Genomic DNA, 27808 nt, shown 5'->3' with positions numbered 1-27808 from the left:
AGAACTCAAGGGAGGGTGTGAATCCAGCATGCAGACTCCACAGGCGGGGGAAGAAACAAGCCGATTTTTCCCCCTGCAGTTGGGAGACGGATAGCCTGGGGCAAGTTCTCAAGTCTGGCTGCCCACTGCCTGAAAATAGACTCAGGGCTGTTAGGTGGGGCACAGCGGGAGTGAGACATGCCCTTCAGTTTGCATGGGAGCTGGGTGAGGCCTGTGATTGCCAGCTTTCCCCCACTTCCCTGACAACCTGCAGGACTCAGCAGAGGCAGACATAATTCTCCTAGGTATACAGCTCCATTGACCTGGACTTTCTGCTGCTTCCTCTGCTCCCGTATTTCTCTTGGCTCTCAAATTGACACCCACATCCTCCACAGCAGCCACAGCAAGACCCACCCAAGGAGAGTCTGAGCTCAGACATGCCTAGCTCTGACCACACCTGATGGTCCTTCCCTACCCACCCTGTTACGTGAAGACAAAGGGCATAAAAATCTTGGCAGTTCTAGGGCCCCATCCACCTCCAGTTCTTCTCCATAATACCCCAGATGATGCTCTTGGGAAAGCACCACCTCCTGGCAGGATGCCAACCAGCACAAAAATAGAGCATTAGACCACCAAAGCTAAGAACCCTTACAGAATTCAATGCACCCCCCTGCCAACTCCATTGGAACAGTTGCTGGTATCTATGGCTGAAAGACCCATAGATGGTTCACATCATAGGACTCTGTGCAGATAACTCCAATACCAGCCAGGAGCCTGGTAAACTTGCTGGGTGGCTAGACCCAGAAGAGAGACAACAATCACTGCAGTTCAGCCCACAGGAAGCTGCATCCAGGAAAAGGGGGAAAGTGCTACATCAAGGGAACACCCCATGGGACAAAGGAATCTGAATAACGGCCTTCAGCACTAGATCTTCTCTCTAACAGAGGCTACCCAAATGAGAAGGAACCAGAAAACCAGCTCTGGTAATATGACAAAACAAGGCTCTTTAATTCCCCCCAAGACATAACACTAGTTCACCAGCAATGGATCCAAACAAAGAAGAAATACCTGAATTACCTGAAAAAGAATTGAGGAGGTTAGTTATTAAGCTAATTAGGGAGGCACCAGAGAAATATGAAGCCTAATGCCAGGAAATACAAAAAATGATACAAGAAATGAAGGGAGAAGCATTCAAGGAAATAGATAGTTTTTTAAAAATTCAAATATTCAGGAAACACTGGACACACTTACAGAAATGCAAAATGCTCTGGAAAGTCTCAGCAATAGATTTAAACAAGTAGAAGAAAGAAATTCAGAGCTCTAAGATGAGATTTTAAAATTAACCCAATCCCACAAAGATAAAGAGAAAATAATAAGAAAATATGAACAAAGCATCCAAGAAGTCTGGGATTATGTTAAATGACCAAACCTAACACTAACCAGTATTCCAGAGGAAGAAGAGAATTCTAAAATCTTGGAAAACATTTTTGGGAGAATAATTGAGGAAAACTTCCCTGGTCTTGCTAGGGACCTAGACATTTGAATACAAGAAGCACAAAGAACACCTGGGAAATTCATCACAAAAGATCTCCGCCTAGGCACATTGTCATCAGGTTATGCAAAGCTAAGATGAAGGAAAGACTCTTAAGAGCTGGGAGACAGAAGCTCCAGGTAACCTATAAAGGAAAACCAATCAGATTAACAGCAGATTTCTCAGCAGAAACCCTACAAGCTAGAAGGGATTGGGGCTCTATCTTCAGCCTCCTCAAACAAAACAATTATCATCCCAAAATTTTGTATCCAGCAAAACTAAGCATCATATATGAAAGAAAGATACAGACGTTTTCAGACAAATGCTGAGAGAATTCACCACTACTAAGCCACCACTACAAGAGCTGCTAAAAGAAGCTCTAAATCTTGAAACAAATCCTGGAAACACATCAAAACAGAACCTCTTTAAAGTAGAAATCACACAGGATCTATAAAACAAAAATACAAGTTAAAAAGCAAAAACAAAAAACAAAAGTACCAAGTACACAGGCAAGAAATAGCACGATGAAAGCAACCATACCTCACATCTCAATACTAACATTGAATGTAAATGGCCTAAATGCTCCACTTAAAAGATGCAGAACCACAGAATGGATAAGAACTCACCCATCCACTATCTGCTGCCTTCAGGAGACTCACCTAATACATAAGGACTCACAAAAACTTAAAGTAAAAGGGTAGAAAAAGGCATTTCCAGCAAATGGGCACCAAAAGCAAGTGGGGGTAGTTATTCTTATATCAGACAAACAAACTTTTAAGCAACAGCAGTTAGAAGAGACAAAGAGAGATATTATATAATAGTAAAAGGTCTTGTCCAACAAGAACATGTCACAATGCTAAACATATATGCACCTAACACTGGAGCTCCCAAACTTATAAAACAATTAATAGACCTAAGAAATGAGATAGACAGCAACACAACAATAATGATTTGAACAAATGTACTTAACAGATATATACAGAACATTTCGTCCAACAACCACAGAATACACATTCCATTCAACAGTACATGGAATTTTCTCTAAGATAGACGATATGATAGGCCATAAAATGAGCTTTGATAAATTTAAGAAAATTGAAATTATATCAAGCACTCTCTCAGGTAACAGTGGAATAAACCTGGAAATCAACTCCAAAAGGAATCTTCAAAACCATGCAAATACATGGAAATTAAATAACCTGCTCCTGAATGATCACTGGGTCAAAAACGAAATCAAGAGGGAAATTAAAAAATTCTTTGAACTGAACGACAATAATGACACAACCTATCAAAACCTCTAGGATACAGCAAAGGTGGTACTACAAGGAAAGTTCATACCCCTAAATGCCTACATCAAAAAGACTGAAAAAGCACAAATGGACATTCTAAGGTCACACTTCAAGGAATGAGACAGGCAAGAACAAAGCAAACTCAAATCCAGCAGAAGAAAGGAAATAACGAAGATCAAAGCAGAATTAAATGAAATTGAAACAAACAAAAAAACATACAAAAGATAAATGAAACAAAAAACTGGTTATTTCAAAATAGAAATAAAATTGATAGACCATTAGCAATATTAATCAAGAAAGGAAGAGAGAAAATTCAAATAACCTCATTAAGAAAAGAAACAGGAGATATTACAACCGACACCACTGCAATACAAAAGACCAATCAAGGCTACTATGAACACCTTTATGTACATAAACTAGAAAACCTAGAAGAGATGGATAAATTCCTGGAAAAATACAACCCTCCTAGCTCCAATCAGGGAGAATTAGATACCCCGAATAGAATAATAACAAGCAGCAAGATTGAAATAGTAATTTAAAAATTGCCAACAAAAAAAAAGTCTAGAACCAGATGGATGCACAGCAGAATTATACCAGACATTCAAAGAAGAATTGGTACTAATCCTTCTGACACTATTCCACAAGATAGAGAAAGAAAGAACCCTCACGAATTCATTCTATGAAGCCAGCATCACCCTAATCCCAAAACCAGGAAAGGACACAACCAAAAATAATATCCTTGATGAACATAGATGCTAAAATCCTTAACAAAATACTATCTAACTAAATCCAACAACATATAAAAAAGATAATCCACCATGATCAAGTGAGTTTCATACCAGGGATCCAGGAATGGTTTAACATATGCAAGTCAATAAATGTGATACACTACATTGACAGAATTAAAAACAAAAATCACATGATCATCTCAATAGTTGCAGAAAAAGCATTCTACAAAATCCAGCATCCCTTTATGATTAAAACTATCAGCAAAATTGGCATACAAGGGACATATCTCAATATAATAAAAGCCATTGATGACAAACCCACAGACCCACAACATAATGCTGATTGGGAAAAAATTGAAAGTATTCCCTCTAAGAACTGGAACAAAACAAGGATGTTCACTTTCACCACTCCTCTTCAACACAGTATTGGAAGTCCTAGCCAGAGCAGTCAGACAAGAGAAAGAAACAAAGGGCATCCAAATCAGTAAAGAGGAATTTAAAGTGCCAGTGTTTGATGATGATATAATTATTTACCTTGAAAATCCTCAAGACTCCTCCAGAAAGCTTCAAGAACTGATAAAAGAATTCAGTAAAGTTTCTGGATACAAGATGAATGTACACAAATCAGTAGCTCTTCTATACACCACCAACAACCAAACAGATAATCAAATCAAGATCTCAACTCTTTTTCCAAAAACTGCAAAAAAAAAAAAAATAATAATAATACTTAGGAATATACATAACCAAGGAGTCAAAAGTCCTCTACAAGGAAAACTACAAAACACAAAGAAATCATAGATGACACAAACTGAAATACATCCCATGCTCATGGATGGGTAGAATCAATATTGTGAAAATGACCATACTGCCAAAAACAATCTACAAATTCAATGCAATCCCCATCAAAATACCACCATCATTCTTCATAGAATTAGAAAAAACAGTTCTAAAATTCACATGGAAACAAAAAAGAGCCCGCATAGTCAAAGCAAGACTAGGCAAAAATAACAAATCTGGAGGCATCACACTACCTGATTTCAAACTATACTGTAAGGCCATAGTTACCAAAACAGCATGGTACTTGTATAAAAATGGGCACACAGACCAATGGAACAGAATAAAGAACCCCGAAATAAAACCAAATACTTACAGCCAACTGATCTTTGACAAAGCAAACCAAAACATAAAGTGGGGGAAAAGACACCCTTTTCAACAAATGGTGCTGGGATAATTGGCTAGCCACATGTAGGAGAATGTAACTGGATCCTCATCTCTCAACTTACACAAAAACCAACTCAAGATGGATTAAGGACTTAAATCTAAGACCTGTAACTATAAAAATTCTAGAAGATAACTTAGGAAAAAACATTCCAGATGTTGGCTTAGGCAAAGATTTCATGACCAAGAACCCAAAAGTAAATGCAATAAAAACTAAGATAAGTAGTTGGGACTTAATTAAGCTAAAGAGCTTTTGCTTAGCAAATAGAATAGTCAGCAGAGTAAACGGACAACCTACAGAGTGGGAGAAAATCTTCACAATCTATACATCTGATAAAGGACTAATATCCAGAATCTACAACAAACTCAAACAAATCAGCAAGAAAAAAAAATATCCCATCAAAAATGCGCTAAGGACATGAATGGACAATTCTCAAAAGATGATATACTAATGGCCAGCAAACATACGAAAAAATGCTTAATGTCACTAATGAGCAGAGAAATGCAAATCAAAACCACAATATGATACCACCTTACTCCTTCAAGAATGACCATAATAAAAAAATCAAAAACAGTAGATGTTGGTGTGGATGCAGTGATCAGGGAGGCCTTCTACACTGCTGGTGGGAATGTAAACTGGTACAACCACTATGGAAAACAGTGAAGATTCCTTAAAGAATTAAAAGTAGAACTACCATTTGATTCAGCAGTTCTACTACTGGGTATTTATCCAGAGGAAAATAAGTCTTTATATGAAAAATATACTTGTATATGCATGTTTATAGCAGCACAATTCACAACTGCAAAATAGTGGAACCAACCCAAATTCCCATCAATCAACAAGAGGATAAAGCAGCTGTGGTATGATATATATATACACACATATGTATGTGTACATATATATATGTGTGTGTGTGTGTGTGTGCATATATATATATGATGGAATACCACTCAGCCATAAAAAGGAATGAATTAACGGCATTCACAGCAACCTGGATGAGATTGGAGACTATTATTCTAAGTGAAGTAACTCAGGAATGGAAAACTAAACATTGTATGTTCTCACTGATATGTAGGAGCTAAGTTATGAGGATGCAAAGGCATAAGAATGATACAATGGACTGTGGGGACTTGGAGAGGAAAATGAGAGGGGGACAAGGGATAAAAGACTACAAATATGGTGCAGTGTATACTGCTTGGGTGATGAGTGCACCAAAATCTCACAAACCACCACTAAAGAACTTACTCATGTAATCAGATACCACCTGTTACCCAATAAGTTATGGAAAACAAGAAAAAAGAAAAAAAGACAGAAAAGGGAAACATAGTTTCTCAGATAGTCCTCTAGAATGTTTCTATGCAGCTTTTTCTTAAAAAAAAAAAAAAAAAGAAAAGAAAAGAAAAGAAAAATGAGAAGACCACAGTATGCACAATGCTCCTCATTCTCTCAAACGCAAAAATATGGTGGTTAAAACCGAACATGGTACTCTGGTAAGATGGTCTAACTCTTTAGGAATTATGTATCATCAGTTTTAGACTTTACAGACCCTATAGTTTACTTTTCTTCAAGCACACTGTAGCTTTCTATTGGGTTTCATGGAGCAGTGCCATATTGTTGACTACTGTGTTTGTGGATTGTCCCCTGGAGAAGAATGCACTCAATTTCTCCACTTTTGTGGAGATGCATACAACTGGCTTCCTTCTTCTCCTCAATCCCCTACCAACATCAAGAGTCCCTAAAATCTTTTCCAGAGAGCAAGGAAAACTCAGTTCCTTGTGTAAATATTTTACATGACGAATAATTGAATATTGGTATCCGTTACTTTTTCTCTGAGGTAATAACTGAGAACTTAGAATTTACAAAGCAAAACTGTTAAGCTATCTGAACAAAATTAATATTGGTCACTTGATGCATTTTTATTGCAAGTTATGTTAGGAAACAGTGTGTTTTAAATTTTAGCTTGTTGGATGCAGGGAAAAAGACTTAAGTGAATCTGTTTATAGTATTATCTGATGGTAGTTTGTATTTCTGTGGGATCCATGGTGATATCTCCTTTATCATTTTTTATTGCGTCTATTTGATTCTTCTTTCTTTTCTTCTTCATTAGTCTTGCTAGCAATCCATCAATTTTGTTGATCTTTTCAAAAAACCAGCTCTTGGATTCATTGGTTTTTTGAAGAGTTTGTTTGTATCTCTATCTCCTTCAGTTCTGCTCTGATCTTAGTTATTTCTTGCCTTCTGCTAGCTTTTGAATGTGTTTGCTCTTGCTTCTCTAGTTCTTTTAATTGTGATGTTAGGGTGTCAATTTCAGATCTTTCCTGCTTTCTCTTGTCGGCATTTAGTGCTATAAATTTCCCTGTATACACTGCGTTAAATGTGTCCCAGAGATTCTGGTATGTTGTGTCTTTGTTGCATTGGTTTCAAAGAACATCTTTATTTCTGCCTTCATTTCGTTGTGTACCCAGTAGTCATTCAGGAGCAGGTTGTTCAGTTTCCATGTAGTTGAGCAGTTTTGAGTGAGTTTCTTAATCCTGAGTTCTAGTTTGATTGTACTGTGGTCTAGAAGAAATAGATAAATTCCTGGACACGTACACCCTCCCAAGACTAAACCAGGAAGAAACTGAATCCCTAAATAGGTCAACAACAGGCTCTGAAATTGAGGCAATAATTAATAGACTACCAACCAAAAAAAGTCCAGGACCAGAAAGATTCACAGCCACATTCCACCAGAGGTACAAAGAGGAGCTGGTACCATTCATTCTGAAGCTATTCCAATCAATAGAAAAAGAGGGAATCCTCCCTAACTCATTTTATGAGGCCAGCATCATCCTGATACCAAAGCCTGGCAGAGATACACAAAAAAAGAGAATTTTAGACCAATATCCCTGATGAACATTGACACAAAAATCCTCAATAAAATACTGGCAAACTGAATCCAACGGCACAACAAAAAGCTTATCCACCACGATCAAGTTGGCTTCATCCCTGTGGTGCAAGCTTGGCTCAACATACGCAAATCAATAAACATAATCCATCATATAAACAGAACCCAAAGACAAAAACCACATGATTATCTCAATAGATGCAGAAAAGGCCTTCAACCAAATACAACAGGCTTTCATGCTAAAAACTCTCAATAAACTAGGTATTGATGGGACATGTCTCAAATACTAACAGGTATTTATGACAAACGAACAGCCAATATCATACTGAATGGGCAAAACCTGGAAGCATTCCCTTTGAAAACTGGCACAAGACAGGGATATCCTCTCTCAACACTCCTATTCAACTTAATGTTGGAAGTTCTGGCCAGGGCAATCAGGCAGGAGAAAGAAATAAAGGGTATTCAATTAGGAAAAGAGGAAGTCAAATTGTCCCTGTTTGCAGATGACATGACTGTAGATTTAGAAAATCCCATCATCTCAGCCCCAAATCTCCTTAAGCTGATAAGAAACTTCAACAAAGTCTCAGGATACAAAATCAATGGGCAAAAATCACAAGCATTCCTCTACACCAATAACAGACAAACAGAGAGCCAAATCATGATTGAACTCCCATTCACAATTGCTTCAAAGAGAATAAAATACCTAGGAATCCAATTTACAAGGGATGTGAAGGACCTCTTCAAGGAGAACTACAAACCACTGCTCAACAAAATAAAAGAGGACATGAACAAATGGAAGAACATTCCATCCTCATGCATAGGAAGAATTAATATCACGAAAATGGCCACACTGCCCAAGGTAATTTATAGATTCACTGCCATCCCCATCAAGCTACCAATGACTTTCCTCACAGAATTGGAAAAAACTACTTTAAAGTTCATATGGAACCAAAAAAGAGTCCACACTGCCAAGAGAATCCTAAGCAAAAAGAACAAAGTGGGAGGCACCATGCTACCCGACTTCAAACTATACTACAAAGCTGCAGTAACCAAAGCAGCATGGTACTGGTACCAAAACAGAGATATAGACCAATGGAACAGAACAGAACCCTCAGAAATAATACCATACATCTACAACCATCTGATCTTTGATAAACCTGACAAAAACAAGAAATGGGGAAAGGATTCCCTATTCAATAAATGGTGCTGGGAAAACTGGCTAGCCATATGTAGAAAGCTGAAACTGTATCCCTTCCTTACACCTTACACACGAATTTATTCAAGATGGATTAAAGACTTAAATGTTAGACCTAAAACCATAAAAACCCTAGAAGAAAACCTAGGCAATATCATTCAGGACATAGGCATGGGCAAATACTTCATGACTAAAACACCAAAAGCAATGGCAACAAAAGCCAAAATTGACAAATAGGATCTAATTAAACTAAAGAGCTTCTGCACAGCAAAAGAAACTACCATCAGAGTGAACAGGCAACCTACAGAATGGGAGAAAATTTTCACAATCTACCCATCTGACAAAGGGCTAATATCCAGAATCTACAAAGAACTTAAACAAATTTACAAGAAAAATCAAACAACCCCATCAAAGAGTGGGTGAAGGATATGAACAGAAACTTCTCAAAAGAAGACATTTATGCAGCCAACAGACACATGAAAAAATGCTCATCATCACTGGCCGTTAGAGAAATACAAATCAAAACCACCATGAGATACCATCTCACACCAGTTAGAATGGCGATCATTAAAAAGCCAGGAAACAACAGGTGCTAGAGAGGATGTGGAGAAATAGGAACACTTTTACACTGTTGGTGGGACTGTAAACTAGTTCAACCATGGTGGAAGACAGTGCGGCAATTCCTCAAGGATCTAGAGCTAGAAATACCATTTGAGCCTGCCATTCCATTACTGGGTATATACCGAAAGGATTATAAATCATGCTGCTATAAAGACACATGCACACATGTGTTTCTTGTGGCACTATTCACAATAGCAAAGACTTGGAACCAACCCAAATGTCCATCAATGATAGACTGGATTAAGAAAATTTTGCACATATACACTGTGGAATACTATGCAGCCATAAAAAAGGATGAGTTCATGTCCTTTGTAGGGACATGGATGAAGCTGGAAACCATCATTCTCAGCAAACTATAGCAAGGACAGAAAACCAAACACTTCATGTTCTCACTCATAGGTGGGAACTGAACAATGAGAACACCTGGTCACAGGGTGGGGAACGTCACACACCGGGGCCTGTCATGCGGTTGCGGGGCAGGAGATGCGGAGGGATAGCATTAGGAGATATACCTAATGTAAATGACGAGTTAACGGATGCAGCACACCAACATGGCACATGTATACATATGTAACAAATCTGCACGTTGTGCACATGTACCCTAGAACTTAAAGTATAATAAAAATAAATAAATAAATAAAAATAAAAAATAAAAAGAAATGATGAAAAAAACTTAAATGAATTTACCTACGAAATTTCTCAAGCAGAATATTAGATGTAAAATTCTTAAGGAGCCAGACCTATAATTTATGTCCCTTGCATAATCAAAGAAAACAAGACCTTTGTTAAACATTAACAAATGTCTTCATCATTCACATTCCATAGGCTGAAAAGGTGAGAGTTGGAGGTAAAGTTTGGGAACCCCTGAGCTTTACCTCTGCTTTCCCTGTGGGGATGGTGATATGCCCTTTATGAAGGAGAAGTTGGTTCCAGCATGTATCAGAAGATAAGCCAAGCCTTGTCAGCATTCTAGTAGGGGGACAAAGATTGTTGGTGAAAGTCTTCTGAAAAAAAAATGATGTAGCCTGCGGCATACAGAAGATCAAGGTGAGAACATGTCTATGGTGTCCCAGGCTGCTAACCTCACAGCGGGAAAAGCACATTTGTGGACTTCCTCAGTCATATGGGAAGGGCCTCTTGTTAGTCAGTGCTAACACAAAATAATGACTTAAATTGGGTAACATACTGTAAGCGGGGTAGGGGGATAAGAAGGAATGAAAATACCAGTCCCATCCTACAACATTTTAGCACTTTCCTCCAAGCCCAAATTACTTTCGGAAAAAAAAAAAAAATTGTAATTTTCAGCATGAAAGCTCAATTGTTGCCACCCACCACAAGAAATCATTGTATACAGATTTTCAGGTTTTATTTTTTTACTGGTAAAATAACCTGTAAAACCATAAATGATGCTGTAGAGTTTAAACATAGAAAGAAAAGTAACAGATTTCTGAATTGCAAACTTCTGAAACTGATCTGCAAGGAAAATGAGGAATGCTGATTCATTTTTTTTAAAAAAAGATTCTATATATTGGATTTTCTGTGGCTCTTTCTGGTCACATAGGCCTTTTTAATGAGTATGTACAATTTTCAGTTCCATTATATAGGGATTGGAGGCTGAAAGAGGAAAAAATGGGGAAGAAGATGAAGGAGAAAGATAATGGGATGAGAAAAATAACAGTCAAAACGATAAAGACAGGTAATATTGAATGCCTCTACCAGGTGCTGTGCTATGTCCTTGAAGGGCCAGATCCTACCAGTCCTCACCAAAGTTCTATTCGGTTGACAGCATTTTTATGCACACTTTACATATGAGAAAAGTGAGGTACTGAAAATTTAAACTACTTGCCTAGACTTTCTGTATATTCTGATGCCATGAAAGGAAAGGCAATTAGTTCTTTGTGGTTCTGGCTTCAGCTCCTTTCACTGTTGAGCTATAGAAATATCTTCGTGTATTAAAAGGAAAAGCATAATTATGTACCATCACCTTTTCCTTCCTGTCTAGCTCTCACTTCGTATACACTTCCAGAGAAACTGCCTCTTTTCTGGCATTAGATCAATGCAATTTTCACATTCTCTACTCTTGAAAAACGGAATTTCCCATTTATTGATTATGCATGCACAGTGTATAGATACAGCCTATTTGGAAACACAGCTCTTGTTTCTCAGAGAAGTATGCTGATAATAACTTTGGCAAAAATAGGGACTTTGATCAGCATTTTGTGATCAGCCAAGATTTTGACGTATTAGCTCACTTTTACAAAGTTGTACCTTTTATTCCCTTGCTCCTTCTTCCTCTCAAAAAACTAGCTCAGAAAAATGTAGCATTTGAAATGGTCTACAAGTAGCTGTCTGCAAAAATGGGAAAAGTCATCCCAAATAATAAATAATCATAAGCATGCTATTCAGACCGAGCTGCAGGGTCAGATGATAACTCCTAACAAGGCCAGCAACTGAGTAAATTGCCTCTTGATCTCCCCACTGAGAAGAAATTCATGTAAATCCAAGGAAGCTGAGTTGCTGCTGCTCATCCACCATGTGTGGTGACTAATTTTATTAAGTGAAATACAAGAAAAAGAAGGCTACTTGCTGTAGAAATGTATGTGAAGTTGATTGCCTTGGCCCAGCACTGAGCCCCGTGGCGGCAGTGAGCAAGGCAGGATAGGCTGATTTGTCAGCCATGCCAGAGCACAGAGAGCCAGGACTAGAACCAAGTTGCCAGCCCAAGACTACATCCATCCACTCTACAGATCTCTAGGAAAGCCAAAAACAGGTACAGTGTTGCCCTCCACTTTGAGGTAACTTTGCTTCTGAGGAGAGGGTTGACTGTACTTGGAAAAGTTTACTTTTCTTTAACCTAAATACTTAAAAGCCATTAACACTGAAAATTTGAAGTTACAACTTCAAATGAATCAGTTTGATAAGTTCTGTTTCTCTTAGCAGTTGCAAACTTGTCATTTCTAGACCAAGTCAATTAAATGAGGCTATATAGAAACGATGGGGCCCATTGCCAACTGGACAAGCCCATTGCTAATACATTTTTTTTTCTCTAAGAACAACATGCCAGTATCCACTAAAGCTAAATATACACCTACCCTTCATTTGAGTCATTCTACTCCTATGCATATCCTAAATCTACCTATCTATCTATCTCTCTCTCTATCTATCTATCTAAGAGGTGAATGTGCATGTTTGCCAGAAGACATTCACAAGCAAATTTATTTATAATTATCAAAACCTGGAAATAACCCAAAGAAGTTCACTAATAGGAAAATAGATAATTAAAATGTGATATATTCACACAATAGATAGAATATTACACAGAAATTATAAATGAACAACAGATTCAGTCAACAATATGAATGACTCTCGTGGATATTACATGGACCTAAAAGAAAACATGCAAAAGGTTAAAGACTGTATTATTCTATTCATGTAAAGTTCAAGAGCAACTGAAATCAATAGACGGTGATAGAAGTTACTTCTTGGGGTAAAGCATTGTCTGGGAAGAGTTAACAAGGAATCTTCTGCTTACTAAAAATATTTGATATCTTGATTGAGATAGTTATATGGGTGTATATGTTTGTAAAACTGCATCAAGCTGAACATTTAATATCAGTTTTACTGTACATAATTATTTAATTGTATTTATGTCATAGCCCAATTAAAAAGTTAAAAACAATATGTCATAAACAAACAAAACAAAAAATACAAAATAAAATAAAGCCTGTACCAGGCAAATGAAAATTTCATGAGCCATATATTTAGTCATTGACCATGAATATCTGTCCTCAACTAACATTTCCAAAGCTCTTCCTACAATAGCTGAAGCATTAATGTTTTATCCTTTAGCTCATGTTTCTAGCTTTGGGAAAATAATTATGACAGCAAGAGTTAGTATTTATTTAATATATATATTCAACCTTTTGTACTTAATATAAATGTTGTGTAAGTATTTCTAGCATGGTCATAATTCACATAGCTGCTTTATACTTTGGAATTCTATTAATTTTGTTTTTTACTTAACTATTCCAAAACTTTTCAACACTTAGGATATTTCAAATTTTTCATACAGAATAAATATTTCCTTTTGGTTTTCAACTTGAAGTTAGCTTATTTCTTGAAGTATGCTCCCTGCAGTGGAGCTATTCACACAAAGAGCACAACTGGATTTTCTGAGCATGTTTGAATGCCAATTACTTGTAGAGGGCTGGCATTATTGATGGTGCCATACACAATTTATAAGTTTACCTATTTGTTGCATAGTTTCCAACACAAGTTTCTTAAAAAGCATCTTTAAAAATATCAAAGTATAATGATTCTCTAAAGTGATTTAAAAGAGCTTTGCTTCTGACTAGATTGAAGGTTGATTTTCTAAAAAATAGTTAACTTTGTATTTCTCCATTTGTGTACTATTTTTGATAATTTAAAAATAAGGATATTAAGCAGAATCAGTATAAGGACTATACATGTTAATCACATTTTTCTCTATATTTTGAATACTGACAGTTTATTAATTATGTTTATATGTTATGCTTTCCTCATTCTTTTATTTTTATTTTACTGCAGTTTGCCTTACAAAAAGTTTCTTTACATGTTCAGGCATATCCATCTGTCTGTAATATCATTCATTTCTTGAATGGTCTTGATTTTCTTCTCTTCTGCATCATTTAAATATGCTATTGTATATTCTTCTATATTAAAAACATAAATTACATGTATTTTGATTGAGTTATTTATTGCAATACAAAATATGAAATGTAAATACTAATTAATTACTGTTAATATAAATATCTAATTACAACAAAAATTATGAAATTTTACCCACTGTATGCTATTTTTGCTGAAATGCTCATAAAAAGAATTAATGTATTTTTAAAATCTCAATTATTATTTCATTAAACTTTTTCTCCTGGTTTTTTGAGGCTGACTGCAACCTCTGACTCCCTGTTTCAAGCAATTCTTCTGCCTCACCCTGCCGAGTAGCTGGAATTACAGGCATGTGCCACCAAGCCCAGCTAATTTTTTGTATTTTTAGTACAGACGGGTTTCACCATGTTAACCAGGATGGTCTCCATCCCTTGACCTCATGATCTGCCCGCCTTAGCCTCCCAAAGTGCAGGGATTACAGGCATGAGCCACCACTCCTGGGAACCTAGATTTTTATAGTCACTGAGGTACCATGGAGGGTTTTGCACTTGGAAATTCTAACTGCTAAATTTCTTCTTATGGAGATTAATGACTCTGAAGGGTGAAAGGGATGGAAATGAACCAGAAACAAAGAACTGGTTAGTATATTATAGAAAAAAGTAGACATGATCTAGATAAAGTTGTGGTAGGAGAAATAGGGAAGGGTATAAGTGGGGAGTATTCTAAAGGCAGAAGTATTGAGTATTCAGCTGATTGAATACAAAGGAGACAAGACAGAACAGTGTAAAAGATGATCTCAAACCTCATTACGAATCTGTAAGTCCCTGAAGGATAAAGGCTGTGTTTTGTCTCCATCTTATTTTTGGCAGCAAATAGAACAGTGTGAGGCACATTTGCAGGTGCTCAGTGATTGTTTTCTGGTAAAGAGCGAATTCAGAGGAAGAGACGCGGCAATGTCCAAATGGATGGCCAGATCTAGGAATGTTCATGAAGTAAAAGGAGAATTTAAATTTTGCATATCATAACATACACTCAGATCTAAGTTATTGACAGAGTGAAGGGAGAATTTTTTCTTCCTTTTCAAATGTCCTAAATTAGGGTAACTTAAATTTAAGATGGTAGTTTTACCATCAATAAAATCTTACAAAGCAGGAAAAGTGATGGAATATTTTCTAAAAGAAGTAGAAAATGGAGTCTTTAAAAAAATTGAAGCAAAGGTAAAGGAATACAGCATTTGTTTTAACCTGGGGAAGCTTAGGGAAGTATACCAATTTTTTTTTTTTTTTTTTTTTTTTTTTTTTTTTTTTTTTTTTTTTTTTTTTTTTTTTGGAGACGGAGTTTCGCTCTTGTTGCCCAGGCTGGAGGGCAACGGTGTGATCTCCACTCACCGCAACCTCCGCCTCCCAGGTTCAAGTGATTCTCCTGCCTCAGCCTCCTGAGTAGCTGGGATTACAGGCATGCACCACCATGCCTGGCTAATTTTGTATTTTTAATAGAGACGAGGTTTCTTCATGTTGGTCAGACTGGTCTTGAACTCCCGACCTCAGGTGATCCACCCATCTTGGCCTCCCAAAGTGCTGGGATTACAGGCTTAAGCCACCGTGCCCAGCCTGCAATCTTTAAATGATGGCGTTGCTGTCACATTTTAGAGTGAGGAAACATTACCTTATGCTTTAGAAATCTAATTTTTATTAAGTTCTTATAAACAACTTCATGGTATTCATTTAAAATAATTCATCACCCCCAAGGAAATATTCTGGTAAGACCAGTGAAGAGGAAATTCTATGGTTAAATTTTTCTTATGATTCTGTCACACATCAAACAATATTTCATGGCAACCATTAGGTTTCATAAAGTGATTATTTCAGGGAAAAATAAGACAGAATAGTTTATTTTTCATAAGTAGGTTAATGATGTTAAGTGTAATTTCCTTGATTTGCTACAAAATACTTTTATCTGAAGCCTGTATGCTATCAATGTGTAATAAAACACACTATCTGCATAATTTAAAATCATAGCTTTTAATCACCATAAAATATAACTAATATATAATTTCTAAAATGTACTAGTTTTCAGATTACATTTTGTAGATTTTCCAAGAATCTCGTATGTAGAAATTGATAAAGTATACAGTCTAGTGATATGAACTGATATAAATGGAGAAATTGCAGTACAGTTTGGTCAGCTGACACTTACATATATAAGGACTAAAAGCTCCAAAAGCTTGAATTAGGAGCAACTAACCATTCTTCAAATAGTAAGAAAATACTTTATTAAGAATTATATATATATAATGAACAAAAACTTTGTTAAAAGTGTAGAATCCCAAAAAGGCTTGGATATGAGAGAAGTTATGAAAGTTCAATATTAATAATATTAAATGTGTGACAAGCAGTGGCAAAAGATAAACCTAGAAAGAGCTTGGACCCTGATTAATCTCTTTATATGTTAAATGCAGAAGTTAGAATTTTATTCCAAAATTAATGAAAGTGTTTGAGATTCAGGGAGGTTTTTGAGTAAGAGTGTGATGCAATTAGCTTCATTTTATAGGAAAGTAACTTTTTTAGCAGTGTAGAGAGTTGTCTAGACAAGAGAAAGACAATAAGAAGAGCAAGGTTATTTAAAAAATAGAAGATTATCAGATAGGGTGTTGTGGCTCACGCCTGTAATCCCAGCACTTTGGCATGCCAAGGCGGGTGGATTGCCTGAGCTCAGGAGTTTCAGACCAGCTGGGCAGCATGGTGAAATCCTGTCTCTACTAAAATAAAAAAAAAATATCTGGGCATGGCAGTGTGCACCTGTAGTCCCAGCTACTTGGGAGGCTGAGGCAGGAGAATTGCTTGAACCCAGGAGGTGGACATTGCAGTGAGTTGAGATCAAACCATTGCACTCCAGCCTGGGTGATAGAGTGAGATGACGTCTCAAAAGAAAAAAAAAAAATTATGATAATCTGGGTATGGCAGAGGGAGTAGGAATGGAGACAATAAAAAAAAAAAGAAATTTGAGAAGCATTTTTGAAGCAGACTCTGAAGAATTTGATGACCCGTTGGATAAACTATGTGAGGGAGAATAAGGATTTGAGTTTGCCTGATGAAGAGATATGAAAGGCAGAATTGATGTGGATACTAATGGCATCAACAGAAATGGATAAGCAGGCATGGAGAAAGAGATGATGTTTCATACTAGAACTTAGAATGTGTGTTATATGCTGAGTCTGAAATGCATGCAGGACATCCAGATGGAGATACTGTAATCAACTTTGGGATTCAGATGGTAGATTAGAGTTCTCATCAAAAGATAATTTTAAAAGTCACAAAAGTGCGTGATCATGGATGAACCAAACAAGAAGAAGGTTGTATAGAAAACAGGAAAAGATTAATATTTGAAGGATTAATCTGCCTATTGTCAGAGGATAAACAACAGGCAAATAAAATAAAGGGAATAAATAGGAATGTTCTACCTCAAAAGACAAAAAATGGTAAAAAGTACATAAATATGTAAGTATCTTAAATATGTTTAATAGGATAAGATTTAAAATTAATTTTCTAGATTTGGCAATTAGGAATCACTGATGATCTCAGTGAAAGAAAGATCAGAAGGCAGTTTTATCACCCTTGAGGATCAACCAGGATAGAGAAAAGTGGCTCTGATTTTGGGGATTTTAGAATTGGAAACTTATTAAAAGCACCAGGCAAGTGCTTGACCCTGACGCTATTTTGACAGGTGGGAGAGGAGGTAACTTTAATATATTGGATAAATCATAAATTTGAAGTCGTATTTACAGCTTACTCCATTTGTAGACTACAAAAATAATACCTACTACTTCATGGGCAGTTTTGGAAAGAATAAGATGCTCTATAAAAGGGCTTAACTCTACTTAGATACAATATTTTAAAAATACAACAAGCTGATGATAATGATCAGCATCACCAATTTGTTGCCATGGAAATTTTTTATTGGAACTCCAACAGAGTTGAACATGGATAAAATGCCAAAATATTATAAGTAATTGTAATTTTCCTCATCACGCCTGTGTCTGGAAATAAATTCTAACAATAGGCTTTCACGATGGGCATGAGTACCCACTATAACGTTCCAGGCATGGTGTAAGCACATTTCATGTACTCAAAGAGCTTGCAGTGTTTTTTTGGTCAATATGAAAGGTAATCTAGTTCCCCGAATCATTGTATCTGTCTGTCTCCAGAGTTTACATTATCCAGAAAAAAATGTTACATTGTTACTTTGTGTTGTCCAATAATAAAAAGCACCATCTAATAATTTATACTGCGATCCAGTAAATTTTGATTTCCTTCTAAGTACATTTATAGCTTCAAGGAAGTGATTTATCTTTATGGAACAAGAACATTTCCAGCTTTTAGTGATTGAGCCATGGATTTCAGGATCATTGGAAACTATAACGTGGCTGATAATTATTTTTTCATCCTCCTCATTTTATAGATGAAAGAATAGAGGGTCAAAGAAATCAAATGGCTAACACAGAATATTACTGTGATTTGAGTTAAGCACAACATATCTGTTTGCTGACAACCATGATTCTCTTGAAATAGCTAATTTATTTTAAACTTCTTTTATGGAAAAATCAATTTTACTAAACATCATACATTGTTGTCTTAATACAAAAGTGCTTGATTATTAGTGAGTTGATATGAATCTTCCAATAGCTTCTGAAGCCTCAGCTGTGCCAATGTGGCTTTAGGAGGGAACAAAGGTTGGGACTCAGGAATTTTTGCTTCAGAATCAGCCTTTTGACTCTTGTCCCTAGCCCCAGAATTTCTGTTTTCTTACTGAACTAGTAGGTGTAGAAGACCTTAAAACCTTTTTACCTTATAAATCCAGCCATGATGAGCACTGAACTGGCAAGACCCTCCTGAGCTCAGGCAATCCACCCGCCTTGGCATGCCAAAGTGTTGGGATTACAGGCGTGAGCCACAACACCCTATCTTGTTACATGGAATTGGGCAGTTATTTGACTGCCTTTCTCTGGGTATGCAGAAGGTGTTTCTAAGTCAATGAAGGCCACATTCCACAAAATGGACATCCATTTGAGGGTCTTATAAAATCCTCATAACCCAGATCCTCAAGATGCGTTCCATGAGAAGTTCATTCTTTTAACAAGCAATTGGTGATAACTGAAAGTGTTCCAGCCACTGTTTGTAGACACTAGTATTCCTAATCAGTTGAACAGAACCCTGTTCTCACATGGTCATGGGAAGACAGAGATCTGGGAGAGAAAATCCTTAGCAAGCTCAATGTTAGGCATTGGTATTCATATCTTAATTGATTTGTCTCACAGCACTGCACAGCTTTTTCCAAATGATATACTCTGCCTAGATCAGAACGGAATCTGTGTCATCAAAGTTACTGAATTTTTAGCCCTTCCAAAGGGGCCACTGGGTGTCCTCTCTCTTCCCACTGCTCTAGCTCCCCAAATCTCTCTCTGACTGAAATGCTTGGAGGTTCTTCTTAACTACTGTGCATGAATTTGGATGATCTTTTTCAAATCACCTTCCAGAAATAGTTGGGACCTTGTAATCTCAGCTCTGGTTTATGGGAAGATCCAGTGAGCATCCCTCCTAGATGCCTTTGGCTTCTCACGCCAAGAGTCAGCTTTCTTCCTTCCTGTCATGCAACATTCTCCCACACCACATGCTCATATAATTCCTTAGCAATACTCTCTCTTTTACCTAGCCTCAAAGCTTTAGGAAAATGGAAAATATTTTTTCTTTGCCAAAATGTTAAAGTTTATTTTTATAGCAATCCGAAGTATATTTTCTATAGAATGCAGTCTTTATTATATTGACTATTTTGTAAAGTGTTATCTTTAATAGCTAGCACAATCCAATAAAGTATCCCTTATTAAGATATTTTGCAAATTTTCTATTTGCTGTTGCAACAAATTACCACAAATCTGGTGGCTTAAAACAACATAAATTCATTTTCCTATCATTTGGGAGGCTAGAATCCTGAAATCAAGATGTTGAAAAGGACTCAGTCCCTCAGTAGAGTTAGGGCTCTAGTGGAAAATTCATTTCTGGTCTCTTGTAGCTCTGGTAGCCCCCAAAGTTAAACATCCCTTAACTTGTGTCTTCATCACCCTAAAATGTGACCCTGTCTTCATATTGCCATCTTCTCTGTGTGTCTCTTTCTCCAGCCCCTTCTTGTAAAGATACATATGGTTGGTTGCATTTTGGACCCATCTTGAAAATCCAAGATAAACTCAAAGAATCATTAATTTAGTCACAATATCTGCAATATATGGTAATATTCACCCTTTTGGGGTATAAAGTAATATAATAAGTTTGTATTCACAGATTCTGGAGATTAAGAAGTGGCTATATCTTAAAGGGAGCATTATATTCAGGTGACCGTAGACGTCATAGTTACCAAATTCAATTTTTGTTTGGATACACTCATTTTCTTACTAGGAATAATTACAGAATTATCCTACACTTGAGTGTCACACAAACCATTCACTAAACTGTGTGTATTAATGCATGTGTGCCAAATAAATATCACTTATCTCTATATTATCCTTCATTGTCATACATTTGGCCCTTCTTATTTTTAAATAAACCATAAAAATACTGAACTGAAGTTAAACAATACTGAATAGAAGTTCAACATTCATTCATTTTCTTTCAGCAAACATGTATTAAACCTTATAAGTATGCAAGGTTTCAATCAGCCACTTCAAATAATTTAGTTCACTTAACTCTCCAAAAAGCCATTTGAATCAGAGCTCAGCATAGTGATTAGGATCCTGGATTTTGAAGTCAGACAGGCCCTTTACTAGCCATGGTAAAATTATTTCACATAAGTATTGATTTCCATGTCTATAGAATGGACATACAGAATACCCAATGCCCCACCTAGTACAGTGCCTGGCAATAGTAGACAGTCTGTACCTGGTAGCTGTTTATATTATACTCATGAAGGAATTAATATATGCTGTAGTAGTTGCTGTAGTATATTGTGCAAATCATCCTTCAGGACCAAAATACTCATCTGCAAAGTCCCTTTCCATTAATTGCTCTTCAGTTAAGTGAACAGCCAGGCCCAAGGTTATGCTCCCTCACAAGAGCATCTAATTATGGCTCCACACCATGGGAGGATACAAACAACTCTGAGGGCTTGAGATCACCCTGCAGAATTAGCTGAGGCCCCTGTTGCCACTGCCCCACAGTTCACTTCTCCCTGTGCCCCGTCCCTACTTTTGGTGTCATGTTAATTAGCAACAAGTAGCACGTATGTTGGAGACTTTGTAAGACACATATCCTCTAGAAGATGTGTGATAGACCTACAAAGATCCAGAGCGCTACCATATCAATGATGTGTTAAGGATCTATTAATCTAGAATGCAAAGACATAATGTCCAGAATTAAAGAGATTATTACATCTTGCATTTCTTACCATCGAGAAACAAAGGGAAGTACCTGGTAACCTTTTTTTCTTTTTTTTTTTCTCCATTCTGGGGGTAGTGGTAGCATATTTCACATACTTGGGACCCAAGACTTCTTTCTTCTTTCTGATTTCTCCATTTGGAATAAGAATGTCTATCTTATACCTGACCCACCCTGGTGTTATTTTAGAATGTCATAACTCATCTGGTTGCACAGATTCATAGCTGGAGAAGAATTTTTCCTCAGGATAAATCATATCATTTCTCACTCATACTATGATATTGAGATGAGATTCTGGACTTAGAATTGATGCTGGAATGGGTTAAGACTTTTAGGCTGCTGAGATGGAGTTTGATGTAATTTGCACATTAGAAGGACATGAATTTTGAGGGTTTACAGGGCAGTGTTATGGACTAAACTGTGTTCCTTCCAAATTCATGTGTTGTAGACCTAACCCTCAGTACTTCAGTATGTGACTGTATTTGAAACTAGGGCCTTTAAAGAGATAATTACGTTAAAATGTGGCTATTAGATGGGTGCTAATCAATCAGGTATCCTTAGAAGAGGAGGAGATTAGGACATAGGGAGAGATTCCAGGGATGCATGTGAACAGAGGGATGGTTGTGTGAAGAAACAACAAGAGGCAGCCATCTGCAAGGCAAAGAGAGTGTCCTCAGGGGAAACCAAACCTGCTGACACCTTCATTTTGAGATTCTAGCCTCCAGAACTGTGTGAAGCTACACTGTGGTTATTTAAGGCACCTAGTCTATGGCATTTTGCTATGGCAGCCCTACCAAACTAAGACACCCCTCATGTAATTATTAGTCTACATGGGTGTACCATTGGCCTACATGGGTGTACAAAAGTCCTACTCTGTCGGCTTAACTTAGGATGAGTCTAAACTCAGGGCCATCTCAGCTCTAGTGCTCTAGGTAGGATCAGCTAATTCTTTGGTTATAACTTCACTGCAGTTCAGATTGTCTATCTAATTCTACCTTCTTTACTCTGTCACAGGTGTTTCTGACAGCACCTCAATAAACTTCCTGCATGGAAATCTCCATCTTAGAGCCTGTTTCTTGAAGCCCACACTTAAGAGACATGTAAACTGTATAGAACATGGTTAACTGTATGAAACAGAATAAACATTTAATAAATGTAAGCAATTGCTTTCAATGTTATTGGTATCCTTACCAGCTTAGGATTTTACACATGAGTTATTTATTATTTATTTGTTTAAGGAAGCAATACAATTTTGCACAAAAAAATGAATGAATATTGCAGTAACTTTGCCTCCCCTAAATGACACATAATGAGTGAAGCTGCAGAGCCAGATTTAACTGGATCAAGAAATTACAGAGAGGAGCAGAGAAGGGAAAACGCGTCTGCGGCATTCCTCTCAGACACTTGATGTTGAATAATAAACACTGCAATGCTGCATTCACTTGCATAGTATCTCCTTTCTCTCATATTTATTTTGATTTCAAAATAAAGTGAACTGAAATAAATATGGGAGCAATGCCTTAATATTTTTATGACAACAGTGATTATTATTCATTCCATATCACTTTATTGTTTCCATTGTCTCTGGTCCTTTCCCTTCTAGTTACATGTTTTAGCTATTAATATTGAACAGAACTACTGAAATAATATTAAGGACATTTGAAGAGGTATAAACATTGCTTACAGCTACAATTTTCACCAAATTTTATTTAGTTCACATCTATGTAGTACAACCTCTGGCACTCAGAAAAAAATAAATGTGGTGAGCTTATTTATTGAGATATTTATCGATTTTCTTTTGCCCCATCTCTGTTCTTTCCACAGGCTTCGAGGGATACTCAGATGAAGGTTTCTTGGTGATAATCCCTCTTTCTGTGTTTTATATAAAAAAGGGAGTTTACTGAAGAGATTCTGCTAGGTGTAAACTAGGCGGAAAGAAAAGGAAGCAGGACTCTGAAGTAAGAACCAAACAGGAATGACTTCTTGAGAGGATGCTCTTTTCACAATCCTTTTTTTAGTAGTAGGGAGCTGTGTTCTGCTTCTTGGCAATGTTCCTAGTGCCCACCTTAGAACTTCGCATTTGCTCCTCCTTTACCTGTAATGTTCTTTCGTCTGTTATTGTCATGGGTAGTCAAAACTAGGTTTTCAAATGTTTCATTCTTAGGCATTCCTTGATACCTTATTTTCAATTATAGCCCTCACCATCCAGCACTTCATATTTACTAATTAATTTGTCTCCACTGCATATTTCAATTTGACTGTATCACATTTATTTCACTTATTGTTGATAGTCTATTTCCCCACTCAGAAATGTAAGTTCTTGAGAACAGAGATTTTTCTGGCTTTGCTACTCACTGTATGCACAGCACCTGGAACTATGTTTAATAGCAAGGGTTTAATAAATAGTTGATGAATGAATGGATATAATCCTTGCATTGTTGTACATTCCTGGATAGTGGGAGTAGCCCTGGTCATGATAAAGTGGAATTCACACCCAGTATACTGGTCAGGGGTTGAAGTTAGATTTAACCCTATTTAAATAAAATAAAATGCTTGATATTTTTGGATGATCAATATTCATGGTTGCATATTCCTCATCCAATGTGCATGCATTTACTGGAAGAAATTTCTATGGAAGGATAAAACAAAGTTGGCATGAACTATTAATTTGTGCTGAAATATTTCATGGTGATTAACAGATCTAATCAGAATTTTAAAAGGCAATGATAACCATATAAATGGAGTTATATTCTATTTTCTACCATCTCAAAGAGAGATATTTTTGCCTTCACTTCACTTATACTGTGTTTTATTGAGATTGTTTAACCTCCTAGAATTAGCACAGAATGATCAGGTCTGTGATTGAGATAGCTAGCTGGAATTTCCACAATTTACTTACCTTCCTAGCCATTATGCAATCTCGTTTCAATAAAAAAAAAGATATATATATGAATTTGAACCTTGCCAAGAAAAATAGGAGAAAACAGCTCTTCCATTCTTAGTTAACAAATCACACAAAATTAATTCCATCCCATCCTCAAAACATGAAAAACATCCAACAGTGCTTCTTAAACTTTTACAGGTGCACAAATTTATGTGAAAATCTGATGAATGTTATAAATGAAATCTTTACACTTCCTGCCCCCTCCACCAAATTCATATCCCCACAAAGTTCTGTCTATAATTCCAGGGGCATGGACTCCTGAAACCTCTCTATGGGGCAGCCTGAGCACCTCTGCTCCAGGACAATACTAATACCTCAACACTCCAATGTTATGCGGTGGCTCACGCCTGTAATCCCAGCAATTTGGGAGGCCAAGGTAGGTGGATCAACTGAGGTTGGGAGTTCGAGACCAGCCTGACCAACATGGAGAAATCCCGTCTCTACTAAAAAATACAAAATTTGCCCAGTGTGTTGGTGCATGCCTGTAATCCCAGCTACTCGGGAGGCTGAGGCAGGAGAATTGCTTGAACCCGGGAGGCAGAGGTTGCGGTGAACTGAGATTGCACCATTGCACTCCAGCCTGAGCAACAAGAGCGAAACTCCATCTCAAAACAAAAAACAAACAAACAAACAACAACAACAATAATAAAACAAAAACACAACAACAAAACCAAAGACAAAATGCATGGGAAAACCAAGAAGATTATTTTAGTTAGGCCATTACAAGAGGGAATAACATTTATTAAAGAGAAATGTCTCAAAGAAAAGGAAGGGGACATGGGGGCTTATATATTGGCAAAGACTCTCTTTTTAACCAAACTTTAGTTAGCCTCCTCTGAGCCACCTTTTCAATGAGGCTTTCCTTTGGCTTTCCATGTCTGTCCTGGCAGACTCCACTTTAACAAGAACCCCACTAAGTCAGTTTAGCAAGAGTACCCTCCACCCTAGCTGTCTGACCAAGTTCTTCATCCTTAACTTTGATGTATAAGTTCTTGGCCTGTTTTAAAGGGAGAATCATGTTAGGCCAGCGTAGTAAGAATCCTTCTACCTGTGATTTTTCCTTTTAAGTATTTTACATTCATTCATACATTACACTCTGCTCTTTGGTTGCAAATCCTCACTTTTTCTTGTATTCGGGCTTCAGCCCCATCTCTCTCCTCTGCAGTGAAGTTGACTCCTACTGCAATAATCTTGAATAAAGTCTTCTTTACTATTTTAACAAATGCCAGATTTTATATATATATATATATATATATATATATATATATATATATACACACACATACACACACACACATACACATATATATACATACACACACATACATATATTTAATAAGCGGGTAAGCAAGGGAGTCATCTGTAGCCTTTTGGGAGTCATGAGAAAAAATGGACGTTTGAGTCTTATTTGAGTCAAATGTGGAAGGGTTCTTTGCAGTTGGGACACACAATTGTTGAGGGAGCTTGAGAAACAAAATAGGGGGGAGAGGGTTTTCCATTCTTTTCTATTTTCTGGGAGAACAGAGCTCAGATAAAGTTCAATGTTTTCAGTTCATAAAGTCTTTAAACTCTTGCCATGATAATTCAACTGTCAGTAGTACTGAGTTTCAGAGATTTATACAATAATAAGTTATTTGTGGAGCAATTGTATGGAAATTTAAAAATAAGTCATATTTTCCACTCAAAAGTAGAGGGTAGTGATTGGAAAGGAGAGATTTATAAGAAATTTGTTATGGTTGAGATGTTACTTCTAGTTTTAGAGACAGTCTTTAACTGAAGACAGATTTCTCAATTTTTCCTTGTCTAGAATTTTTATCCTCTTCATTTCTCTGCAAGGACTTATTTCCTAATGTCATAGTCTAAACATACAGAACATATACTGTTAAACAGGAAAATCATAATCTTGTGGGTCTAGAACCTCAGAATCTCAGACCATGGGAATATTCTCACAAACAGCCCTGATTTCCAAAGCCTACATCCCTCTTCTTGAATGTTCCAAAAGCCATATCCTTACATTTTCTTAATTATCTTAATAACACTTTCTTTACACAAAATAAGCACAAAAGCACAACAATCTTTAATGATTTATAATTGTCAGGTTTACTGTAAAAGAATTTAAAAAGCCTAAATAAAGAAAAATATACTAAATATTGCTTTAAGTAAGACCTTAAAATGTCAGTTCATTTCTATAGTTATATTACATTTATGTATATATTTTATTTTACTATGTCTCTTACCTACCTATTTCTATTTTCCATTTCTGAGAAGGAAATATTAGGTCTTTTACTGCCACATCATTCATTGCACATACACACTCCCATAACAAATGAAAAATACTAGTGTAGATGCCACTGGAAATCTTTTAGTAAAATAATATACTTACTATTCTGATGACTCAAATCCAAGTAGATTGGTAAAAAATACATTTAAAAAACTTTTTTACAAGTCAGAGAGGCTTGGGGAACCATCGCTCATGAAAAAAGAAGAAAAAAACAGTCAAGATAATAGAAATAATGTGTTATGTTTGCTACAGAAATGTTCCCAGTATGTAGTATTAGAAATGAGCAATTGCCTTAGGGATATTGCTCCTCCTTTGCTGGACTATGAAGAACCTGGGATACTACAATACTTAAAAGGAGCTTAGATGGTGAGGTGCCATTTAATATTTTTCTTAAGTACTCATGCTACCAAAACTCTAGAAGAAACAATTATAATACAAAACCCAAGAGATAAATGAATTGTTTAGATAAGAAGAATGTTTGCTTGCAAAGAAACTGCAGGGTTCTTTGAAGCACAGAATTTTTTTTAAGTGATAAAATTATAGGTGAGGAATACGGAGGTTGTATTAGGTATTTATTGCTTTGTAATGAATTACTCCAATGTGTAGTGGCTTAAGACCACTGTTTTGTTTGTTCACAATCTGTGGCTCAGCAATTTGGGATGCTGTGAGCTCAGTAGTTTTCTAATTGAGTGGCTTGGAATCACTTTTGTGGCTGCAGTCAACTTGTACCTTGGCCATGGCTAAGTGGTCTAAGATGGTCTCACTCACATGTTTTGTGAATGCTAGCTGTCTGCTGGACTGTGCCTCTTTAACCCAATATTCCCGGCTTCTTCTCATGGCAGCAGCATTCCAAGACTTCAAGGCCTAATGCACAGATGCATTTCAAACCCCTGATTGCTTCGTATTTACTAATGGCTTATTGAGCAAAGCAAGTCACATGACCAAAGTCAATATCCACATGGGAGGGGATTACACAAGGATAGGAATACAGGCAAGCAAGACTTTTTGAGGAACCATTACCGTAGCAACATACCACAGAGGCACATACAGTTGATACTCATTATTTGTT

At 36.7% G+C, this 27808-nt stretch overlaps 1 protein-coding gene across 1 annotated transcript in view; it reads right to left on the bottom strand.

The window, feature by feature from the left end:
- Positions 1-27808, bottom strand: part of GABRB1 (gamma-aminobutyric acid type A receptor subunit beta1) — a 409046-nt gene that overhangs the window by 180370 nt on the left and 200868 nt on the right. The gene's annotated exons all lie outside the window — the stretch shown is intronic.

Source organism: Macaca mulatta, chromosome 5 (assembly GCF_049350105.2).
Source record: "Macaca mulatta isolate MMU2019108-1 chromosome 5, T2T-MMU8v2.0, whole genome shotgun sequence".
In the NCBI taxonomy this organism is placed as follows: Eukaryota; Metazoa; Chordata; class Mammalia; order Primates; family Cercopithecidae; genus Macaca; species Macaca mulatta.
The sequence above is the reverse complement of the archived record's forward strand: the minus strand, read 5'-3'. Positions and strand labels throughout refer to the sequence as shown.